Source organism: Megalopta genalis, unplaced genomic scaffold, assembly GCF_051020955.1.
Source record: "Megalopta genalis isolate 19385.01 unplaced genomic scaffold, iyMegGena1_principal scaffold0052, whole genome shotgun sequence".
In the NCBI taxonomy this organism is placed as follows: Eukaryota; Metazoa; Arthropoda; class Insecta; order Hymenoptera; family Halictidae; genus Megalopta; species Megalopta genalis.
In genome coordinates this window covers 435,001-447,500 of record NW_027476121.1, presented here as the reverse complement: position 1 = coordinate 447,500, position 12,500 = coordinate 435,001, and positions in this window count along the sequence as shown.

The window sequence follows — 12,500 nt, the reverse complement described above, 5'->3', positions numbered from 1 at the left end:
ATAATAATTTAATTATAAGACAGAAACCGCTGGTACTTGGTTGTAAAATCTCCATTATCCGAACGAAAGTAACACGCCGCTGGTACTTTATTTTATTATAATAATTTAATTATAAGACAGAAACCGCTGGTACTTGGTTGTAAAATCTCCATTATCCGAACGAAAGTAACACGCCGCTGGTACTTTATTTTATTATAATAATTTAATTATAAGACAGAAACCGCTGATACTTGGTTGTAAAATCTCCATTATCCGAACGAAAGCAATACGCCGTTGGTACTTGGTTATAAAATTTTCATTACAAGATAGAAAGCAATATGCCGCTGGTTATATTAATGTAATCTTATGGAAAGCATTACGCCGCTGGAACTCTGACCATTGCAATAATCGATCGGAAGCTATACACAGCAAGGAATACGAATATTATACCAAGAGATCGAAAACAATACGCTGTTCGGACGTTTTGACTAGCTGTCGCACAGTGCAGACGCGTCGACCCGTCGCTCCGCATTTCGAGCGCAATTTCAGTGGTTTTTCAGTTCAGAAAATTACAGAGAGTGTTTGGTTGTGTTGCAGGAGTCAAACTGAATGATTTGATGCATAAAGTTTAATTAAACTCCCATTAGTTTGCCGGGAAACATCGATTATTCCGATCTAGAAAGAGACAGAGACAGTCGATCCGCGTTATGTTAAATATTTCAAGGTTCCCGATTCCACAAAATTATAAAAAGTATACGGCTGTGTAGCGGGGATCAAAACGAGTAATTTCATGTATAAAGTTTAATTAATATCCCATTAGTGTGCCGGGAAACATCGATTATTCCGATCTAGAAAGAGACAGAGACAGTCGATCCGCGTTATGTTAAATATTGCAAGGTTCCCGATTCCACAAAATTATAAAAAGTATACGGCTGTGTAGCGGGGATCAAAACGAGTAATTTCGTGTATAAAGTTTAATTAATATCCCATTACTTTGCCGGGAAACATCGATTATTCCGATCTAGAAAGAGACAGAGACAGTCGATCCGCGTTATGTTAAATATTTCAAGGTTACCGATTCCATAAAATTATAAAAAGTATACGGCTGTGTAGCAGGGATCAAAACGAGTAATTTCATGTATAAAGTTTGATTAAACTCCCAATAGCTTGCCGGGAAACATCGATTTTTCCGATCTAGAAAGAGACAGAGATAGACGATCCGCGTTATGTTAAATATTTCAAGGTTCCCGATTCCACAAAATTATAAAAAGTATACGGCTGTGTAGCGGGGATCAAAACGAGTAATTTCATGTATAAAGTTTAATTAATATCCCATTAGTTTGCCGGGAAACATCGATTCTTCCGATCTAGAAAGAGACAGAGACAGTCGATCCGCGTTATGTTAAATATTTCGAGGTTCCCGATTCCACAAAATTATAAAAAGTATACGGCTGTGTAGCAGGGATCGGAACGAGTAATTTCATGTATAAAGTTTAATTAACCTCCCAATAGTTTGTCGGGAAACATCGATAGTTCGATCGCGCGAGAGAGACAGAGAAACGAACAGTCTTTTTTTTCGATTTACGGCTAAAATAAATTTTTCTAATTTTTTTCAATAACATATTCCTGCTAAAATAACTTTTTTACATAGGGATTAAGCATTTAGAACGATACATTGTTTAAAATAAGGGCACTTTACTCTTGACATTTTACGGTTTTTTCAATTTTCTGAAAAATCCTATCATTAGATTTTTTTAAAAATACGATATTCTTGCTTAACTAACGTTTCTACATAGGGATTAAGCATTTAGAACGAAATCTAATGTCAGAAAATGGCACTTTACTCTTGACATTTTTCGGTTTTTTCAATTTTCTGGAAAATCCTATCATTAGATTTTTTTAAAAATACGATATTCTTGCTTAACTAACGTTTCTACATAGGGATTAAGCATTTAGAACGAAATCTAATGTCAGAAAATGGTACTTTACTCTTGATCGGTACGTTGGGACTTTGAAAATATTCGGGCGTTCCAATCGCTCGTCTGTTGCATCATAGCGCGTCTCGGCGCAATCGACCGATTCGCTCGATCCATTATTTTCGATTTACGGCTAAAATAAATTTTTCTAATTTTTTTCAATAACATATTCCTGCTTAAATAACTTTTTGACATAGGGATTAAGCATTTAGAACGATACATTGTTTAAAGTAAGGGCACTTTACTCTTGACATTTTACGGTTTTTTCAATTTTCTGAAAAATCCTATCATAAGATTTTTTTAAAAATACGATATTCTTGCTTATCTAACGTTTCTACATAGGGATTAAGCATTTAGAACGAAATCTAATGTCAGAAAATGGCACTTTACTCTTGACATTTTTCGGTTTTTTCAATTTTCTGGAAAATCCTATCATTAGATTTTTTTAAAAATACGATATTCTTGCTTAACTAACGTTTTTACATAGGGATTAAGCATTTAGAACGAAATCTAATGTAGGAAAATGGTACTTTACTCTTGATCGGTACGTTGGGACTTTGAAAATATTCGGGCGTTCCAATCGCTCGTCTGTTGCATCATAGCGCGTCTCGGCGCAATCGACCGATTCGCTCGATCCATTATTTTCGATTTACGGCTAAAATAAATTTTTCTAATTTTTTTCAATAACATATTCCTGCTAAAATAACTTTTTTACATAGGGATTAAGCATTTAGAACGATACATTGTTTAAAATAAGGGCACTTTACTCTTGACATTTTACGGTTTTTTCAATTTTCTGAAAAATCCTATCATTAGATTTTTTTAAAAATACGATATTCTTGCTTAACTAACGTTTCTACATAGGGATTAAGCATTTAGAACGAAATCTAATGTCAGAAAATGGCACTTTACTCTTGACATTTTTCGGTTTTTTCAATTTTCTGGAAAATCCTATCATTAGATTTTTTTAAAAATACGATATTCTTGCTTAACTAACGTTTCTACATAGGGATTAAGCATTTAGAACGAAATCTAATGTCAGAAAATGGTACTTTACTCTTGATCGGTACGTTGGGACTTTGAAAATATTCGGGCGTTCCAATCGCTCGTCTGTTGCATCATAGCGCGTCTCGGCGCAATCGACCGATTCGCTCGATCCATTATTTTCGATTTACGGCTAAAATAAATTTTTCTAATTTTTTTCAATAACATATTCCTGCTTAAATAACTTTTTGACATAGGGATTAAGCATTTAGAACGATACATTGTTTAAAGTAAGGGCACTTTACTCTTGACATTTTACGGTTTTTTCAATTTTCTGAAAAATCCTATCATTAGATTTTTTTAAAAATACGATATTCTTGCTTACCTAACGTTTCTACATAGGGATTAAGCATTTAGAACGAAATCTAATGTCAGAAAATGGCACTTTACTCTTGACATTTTTCGGTTTTTTCAATTTTCTGGAAAATCCTATCATTAGATTTTTTTAAAAATACGATATTCTTGCTTAACTAACGTTTTTACATAGGGATTAAGCATTTAGAACGAAATCTAATGTAGGAAAATGGTACTTTACTCTTGATCGGTACGTTGGGACTTTGAAAATATTCGGGCGTTCCAATCGCTCGTCTGTTGCATCATAGCGCGTCTCGGCGCAATCGACCGATTCGCTCGATCCATTATTTTCGATTTACGGCTAAAATAAATTTTTCTAATTTTTTTCAATAACATATTCCTGCTTAAATAACTTTTTGACATAGGGATTAAGCATTTAGAACGATACATTGTTTAAAGTAAGGGCACTTTACTCTTGACATTTTACGGTTTTTTCAATTTTCTGAAAAATCCTATCATTAGATTTTTTTAAAAATACGATATTCTTGCTTAACTAACGTTTCTACATAGGGATTAAGCATTTAGAACGAAATCTAATGTCAGAAAATGGCACTTTACTCTTGACATTTTTCGGTTTTTTCAATTTTCTGGAAAATCCTATCATTAGATTTTTTTAAAAATACGATATTCTTGCTTAACTAACGTTTTTACATAGGGATTAAGCATTTAGAACGAAATCTAATGTAGGAAAATGGTACTTTACTCTTGATCGGTACGTTGGGACTTTGAAAATATTCGGGCGTACGCGGCGCGCTCGGCGCTTCGAACAGCTCCGGTGTCCCCATTATTTTCGATTTACGGCTAAAATAAATTTTTCTAATTTTTTTCAATAACATATTCCTGCTTAAATAACTTTTTTACATAGGGATTAAGCATTTAGAACGATACATTGTTTAAAGTAAGGGCACTTTACTCTTGACATTTTACGGTTTTTTCAATTTTATGAAAAATCCTATCATTAGATTTTTTTAAAAATACGATATTCTTGCTTAGCTAACGTTTCTACATAGGGATTAAGCATTTAGAACGAAATCTAATGTCAGAAAATGGCACTTTACTCTTGACATTTTTCGGTTTTTTCAATTTTCTGGAAAATCCTATCATTAGATTTTTTTAAAAATACGATATTCTTGCTTAACTAACGTTTCTACATAGGGATTAAGCATTTAGAACGAAATCTAATGTCAGAAAATGGTACTTTACTCTTGATCGGTACGTTGGGACTTTGAAAATATTCGGGCGTTCCAATCGCTCGTCTGTTGCATCATAGCGCGTCTCGGCGCAATCGACCGATTCGCTCGATCCATTATTTTCGATTTACGGCTAAAATAAATTTTTCTAATTTTTTTCAATAACATATTCCTGCTTAAATAACTTTTTTACATAGGGATTAAGCATTTAGAACGATACATTGTTTAAAGTAAGGGCACTTTACTCTTGACATTTTACGGTTTTTTCAATTTTCTGAAAAATCCTATCATTAGATTTTTTTAAAAATACGATATTCTTGCTTAACTAACGTTTCTACATAGGGATTAAGCATTTAGAACGAAATCTAATGTCAGAAAATGGCACTTTACTCTTGACATTTTTCGGTTTTTTCAATTTTCTGGAAAATCCTATCATTAGATTTTTTTAAAAATACGATATTCTTGCTTAACTAACGTTTTTACATAGGGATTAAGCATTTAGAACGAAATCTAATGTAGGAAAATGGTACTTTACTCTTGATCGGTACGTTGGGACTTTGAAAATATTCGGGCGTACGCGGCGCGCTCGGCGCTTCGAACAGCTCCGGTGTCCCCATTATTTTCGATTTACGGCTAAAATAAATTTTTCTAATTTTTTTCAATAACATATTCCTGCTAAAATAACTTTTTTACATAGGGATTAAGCATTTAGAACGATACATTGTTTAAAATAAGGGCACTTTACTCTTGACATTTTACGGTTTTTTCAATTTTCTGAAAAATCCTATCATTAGATTTTTTTAAAAATACGATATTCTTGCTTAACTAACGTTTCTACATAAGGATTAAGCATTTAGAACGAAATCTAATGTCAGAAAATGGCACTTTACTCTTGACATTTTTCGGTTTTTTCAATTTTCTGGGAAATCCTATCATTAGATTTTTTTAAAAATACGATATTCTTGCTTAACTAACGTTTTTACATAGGGATTAAGCATTTAGAACGAAATCTAATGTAGGAAAATGGTACTTTACTCTTGATCGGTACGTTGGGACTTTGAAAATATTCGGGCGTTCCAATCGCTCGTCTGTTGCATCATAGCGCGTCTCGGCGCAATCGACCGATTCGCTCGATCCATTATTTTCGATTTACGGCTAAAATAAATTTTTCTAATTTTTTTCAATAACATATTCCTGCTTAAATAACTTTTTTACATAGGGATTAAGCATTTAGAACGATACATTGTTTAAAGTAAGGGCACTTTACTCTTGACATTTTACGGTTTTTTCAATTTTCTGAAAAATCCTATCATTAGATTTTTTTAAAAATACGATATTCTTGCTTAACTAACGTTTCTACATAGGGATTAAGCATTTAGAACGAAATCTAATGTCAGAAAATGGCACTTTACTCTTGACATTTTTCGGTTTTTTCAATTTTCTGGAAAATCCTATCATTAGATTTTTTTAAAAATACGATATTCTTGCTTAACTAACGTTTTTACATAGGGATTAAGCATTTAGAACGAAATCTAATGTAGGAAAATGGTACTTTACTCTTGATCGGTACGTTGGGACTTTGAAAATATTCGGGCGTACGCGGCGCGCTCGGCGCTTCGAACAGCTCCGGTGTCCCCATTATTTTCGATTTACGGCTAAAATAAATTTTTCTAATTTTTTTCAATAACATATTCCTGCTTAAATAACTTTTTGACATAGGGATTAAGCATTTAGAACGATACATTGTTTAAAGTAAGGGCACTTTACTCTTGACATTTTACGGTTTTTTCAATTTTCTGAAAAATCCTATCATAAGATTTTTTTAAAAATACGATATTCTTGCTTATCTAACGTTTCTACATAGGGATTAAGCATTTAGAACGAAATCTAATGTCAGAAAATGGCACTTTACTCTTGACATTTTTCGGTTTTTTCAATTTTCTGGAAAATCCTATCATTAGATTTTTTTAAAAATACGATATTCTTGCTTAACTAACGTTTTTACATAGGGATTAAGCATTTAGAACGAAATCTAATGTAGGAAAATGGTACTTTACTCTTGATCGGTACGTTGGGACTTTGAAAATATTCGGGCGTTCCAATCGCTCGTCTGTTGCATCATAGCGCGTCTCGGCGCAATCGACCGATTCGCTCGATCCATTATTTTCGATTTACGGCTAAAATAAATTTTTCTAATTTTTTTCAATAACATATTCCTGCTAAAATAACTTTTTTACATAGGGATTAAGCATTTAGAACGATACATTGTTTAAAATAAGGGCACTTTACTCTTGACATTTTACGGTTTTTTCAATTTTCTGAAAAATCCTATCATTAGATTTTTTTAAAAATACGATATTCTTGCTTAACTAACGTTTCTACATAGGGATTAAGCATTTAGAACGAAATCTAATGTCAGAAAATGGCACTTTACTCTTGACATTTTTCGGTTTTTTCAATTTTCTGGAAAATCCTATCATTAGATTTTTTTAAAAATACGATATTCTTGCTTAACTAACGTTTCTACATAGGGATTAAGCATTTAGAACGAAATCTAATGTCAGAAAATGGTACTTTACTCTTGATCGGTACGTTGGGACTTTGAAAATATTCGGGCGTTCCAATCGCTCGTCTGTTGCATCATAGCGCGTCTCGGCGCAATCGACCGATTCGCTCGATCCATTATTTTCGATTTACGGCTAAAATAAATTTTTCTAATTTTTTTCAATAACATATTCCTGCTTAAATAACTTTTTGACATAGGGATTAAGCATTTAGAACGATACATTGTTTAAAGTAAGGGCACTTTACTCTTGACATTTTACGGTTTTTTCAATTTTCTGAAAAATCCTATCATTAGATTTTTTTAAAAATACGATATTCTTGCTTACCTAACGTTTCTACATAGGGATTAAGCATTTAGAACGAAATCTAATGTCAGAAAATGGCACTTTACTCTTGACATTTTTCGGTTTTTTCAATTTTCTGGAAAATCCTATCATTAGATTTTTTTAAAAATACGATATTCTTGCTTAACTAACGTTTTTACATAGGGATTAAGCATTTAGAACGAAATCTAATGTAGGAAAATGGTACTTTACTCTTGATCGGTACGTTGGGACTTTGAAAATATTCGGGCGTTCCAATCGCTCGTCTGTTGCATCATAGCGCGTCTCGGCGCAATCGACCGATTCGCTCGATCCATTATTTTCGATTTACGGCTAAAATAAATTTTTCTAATTTTTTTCAATAACATATTCCTGCTTAAATAACTTTTTGACATAGGGATTAAGCATTTAGAACGATACATTGTTTAAAGTAAGGGCACTTTACTCTTGACATTTTACGGTTTTTTCAATTTTCTGAAAAATCCTATCATTAGATTTTTTTAAAAATACGATATTCTTGCTTAACTAACGTTTCTACATAGGGATTAAGCATTTAGAACGAAATCTAATGTCAGAAAATGGCACTTTACTCTTGACATTTTTCGGTTTTTTCAATTTTCTGGAAAATCCTATCATTAGATTTTTTTAAAAATACGATATTCTTGCTTAACTAACGTTTTTACATAGGGATTAAGCATTTAGAACGAAATCTAATGTAGGAAAATGGTACTTTACTCTTGATCGGTACGTTGGGACTTTGAAAATATTCGGGCGTACGCGGCGCGCTCGGCGCTTCGAACAGCTCCGGTGTCCCCATTATTTTCGATTTACGGCTAAAATAAATTTTTCTAATTTTTTTCAATAACATATTCCTGCTTAAATAACTTTTTTACATAGGGATTAAGCATTTAGAACGATACATTGTTTAAAGTAAGGGCACTTTACTCTTGACATTTTACGGTTTTTTCAATTTTATGAAAAATCCTATCATTAGATTTTTTTAAAAATACGATATTCTTGCTTAGCTAACGTTTCTACATAGGGATTAAGCATTTAGAACGAAATCTAATGTCAGAAAATGGCACTTTACTCTTGACATTTTTCGGTTTTTTCAATTTTCTGGAAAATCCTATCATTAGATTTTTTTAAAAATACGATATTCTTGCTTAACTAACGTTTCTACATAGGGATTAAGCATTTAGAACGAAATCTAATGTCAGAAAATGGTACTTTACTCTTGATCGGTACGTTGGGACTTTGAAAATATTCGGGCGTTCCAATCGCTCGTCTGTTGCATCATAGCGCGTCTCGGCGCAATCGACCGATTCGCTCGATCCATTATTTTCGATTTACGGCTAAAATAAATTTTTCTAATTTTTTTCAATAACATATTCCTGCTTAAATAACTTTTTTACATAGGGATTAAGCATTTAGAACGATACATTGTTTAAAGTAAGGGCACTTTACTCTTGACATTTTACGGTTTTTTCAATTTTCTGAAAAATCCTATCATTAGATTTTTTTAAAAATACGATATTCTTGCTTAACTAACGTTTCTACATAGGGATTAAGCATTTAGAACGAAATCTAATGTCAGAAAATGGCACTTTACTCTTGACATTTTTCGGTTTTTTCAATTTTCTGGAAAATCCTATCATTAGATTTTTTTAAAAATACGATATTCTTGCTTAACTAACGTTTTTACATAGGGATTAAGCATTTAGAACGAAATCTAATGTAGGAAAATGGTACTTTACTCTTGATCGGTACGTTGGGACTTTGAAAATATTCGGGCGTACGCGGCGCGCTCGGCGCTTCGAACAGCTCCGGTGTCCCCATTATTTTCGATTTACGGCTAAAATAAATTTTTCTAATTTTTTTCAATAACATATTCCTGCTAAAATAACTTTTTTACATAGGGATTAAGCATTTAGAACGATACATTGTTTAAAATAAGGGCACTTTACTCTTGACATTTTACGGTTTTTTCAATTTTCTGAAAAATCCTATCATTAGATTTTTTTAAAAATACGATATTCTTGCTTAACTAACGTTTCTACATAAGGATTAAGCATTTAGAACGAAATCTAATGTCAGAAAATGGCACTTTACTCTTGACATTTTTCGGTTTTTTCAATTTTCTGGGAAATCCTATCATTAGATTTTTTTAAAAATACGATATTCTTGCTTAACTAACGTTTTTACATAGGGATTAAGCATTTAGAACGAAATCTAATGTAGGAAAATGGTACTTTACTCTTGATCGGTACGTTGGGACTTTGAAAATATTCGGGCGTTCCAATCGCTCGTCTGTTGCATCATAGCGCGTCTCGGCGCAATCGACCGATTCGCTCGATCCATTATTTTCGATTTACGGCTAAAATAAATTTTTCTAATTTTTTTCAATAACATATTCCTGCTTAAATAACTTTTTTACATAGGGATTAAGCATTTAGAACGATACATTGTTTAAAGTAAGGGCACTTTACTCTTGACATTTTACGGTTTTTTCAATTTTCTGAAAAATCCTATCATTAGATTTTTTTAAAAATACGATATTCTTGCTTAACTAACGTTTCTACATAGGGATTAAGCATTTAGAACGAAATCTAATGTCAGAAAATGGCACTTTACTCTTGACATTTTTCGGTTTTTTCAATTTTCTGGAAAATCCTATCATTAGATTTTTTTAAAAATACGATATTCTTGCTTAACTAACGTTTTTACATAGGGATTAAGCATTTAGAACGAAATCTAATGTAGGAAAATGGTACTTTACTCTTGATCGGTACGTTGGGACTTTGAAAATATTCGGGCGTACGCGGCGCGCTCGGCGCTTCGAACAGCTCCGGTGTCCCCATTATTTTCGATTTACGGCTAAAATAAATTTTTCTAATTTTTTTCAATAACATATTCCTGCTTAAATAACTTTTTGACATAGGGATTAAGCATTTAGAACGATACATTGTTTAAAGTAAGGGCACTTTACTCTTGACATTTTACGGTTTTTTCAATTTTCTGAAAAATCCTATCATAAGATTTTTTTAAAAATACGATATTCTTGCTTATCTAACGTTTCTACATAGGGATTAAGCATTTAGAACGAAATCTAATGTCAGAAAATGGCACTTTACTCTTGACATTTTTCGGTTTTTTCAATTTTCTGGAAAATCCTATCATTAGATTTTTTTAAAAATACGATATTCTTGCTTAACTAACGTTTTTACATAGGGATTAAGCATTTAGAACGAAATCTAATGTAGGAAAATGGTACTTTACTCTTGATCGGTACGTTGGGACTTTGAAAATATTCGGGCGTTCCAATCGCTCGTCTGTTGCATCATAGCGCGTCTCGGCGCAATCGACCGATTCGCTCGATCCATTATTTTCGATTTACGGCTAAAATAAATTTTTCTAATTTTTTTCAATAACATATTCCTGCTAAAATAACTTTTTTACATAGGGATTAAGCATTTAGAACGATACATTGTTTAAAATAAGGGCACTTTACTCTTGACATTTTACGGTTTTTTCAATTTTCTGAAAAATCCTATCATTAGATTTTTTTAAAAATACGATATTCTTGCTTAACTAACGTTTCTACATAGGGATTAAGCATTTAGAACGAAATCTAATGTCAGAAAATGGCACTTTACTCTTGACATTTTTCGGTTTTTTCAATTTTCTGGAAAATCCTATCATTAGATTTTTTTAAAAATACGATATTCTTGCTTAACTAACGTTTTTACATAGGGATTAAGCATTTAGAACGAAATCTAATGTAGGAAAATGGTACTTTACTCTTGATCGGTACGTTGGGACTTTGAAAATATTCGGGCGTTCCAATCGCTCGTCTGTTGCATCATAGCGCGTCTCGGCGCAATCGACCGATTCGCTCGATCCATTATTTTCGATTTACGGCTAAAATAAATTTTTCTAATTTTTTTCAATAACATATTCCTGCTTAAATAACTTTTTTACATAGGGATTAAGCATTTAGAACGATACATTGTTTAAAGTAAGGGCACTTTACTCTTGACATTTTACGGTTTTTTCAATTTTCTGAAAAATCCTATCATTAGATTTTTTTAAAAATACGATATTCTTGCTTAACTAACGTTTCTACATAGGGATTAAGCATTTAGAACGAAATCTAATGTCAGAAAATGGCACTTTACTCTTGACATTTTTCGGTTTTTTCAATTTTCTGGAAAATCCTATCATTAGATTTTTTTAAAAATACGATATTCTTGCTTAACTAACGTTTTTACATAGGGATTAAGCATTTAGAACGAAATCTAATGTCAGAAAATGGTACTTTACTCTTGATCGGTACGTTGGGACTTTGAAAATATTCGGGCGTTCCAATCGCTCGTCTGTTGCATCATAGCGCGTCTCGGCGCAATCGACCGATTCGCTCGATCCATTATTTTCGATTTACGGCTAAAATAAATTTTTCTAATTTTTTTCAATAACATATTCCTGCTTAAATAACTTTTTGACATAGGGATTAAGCATTTAGAACGATACATTGTTTAAAGTAAGGGCACTTTACTCTTGACATTTTACGGTTTTTTCAATTTTCTGAAAAATCCTATCATTAGATTTTTTTAAAAATACGATATTCTTGCTTAACTAACGTTTCTACATAGGGATTAAGCATTTAGAACGAAATCTAATGTCAGAAAATGGCACTTTACTCTTGACATTTTTCGGTTTTTTCAATTTTCTGGAAAATCCTATCATTAGATTTTTTTAAAAATACGATATTCTTGCTTAACTAACGTTTTTACATAGGGATTAAGCATTTAGAACGAAATCTAATGTAGGAAAATGGTACTTTACTCTTGATCGGTACGTTGGGACTTTGAAAATATTCGGGCGTACGCGGCGCGCTCGGCGCTTCGAACAGCTCCGGTGTCCCCATTATTTTCGATTTACGGCTAAAATAAATTTTTCTAATTTTTTTCAATAACATATTCCTGCTAAAATAACTTTTTTACATAGGGATTAAGCATTCAGAACGATACATTGTTTAAAATAAGGGCACTTTACTCTTGACATTTTAC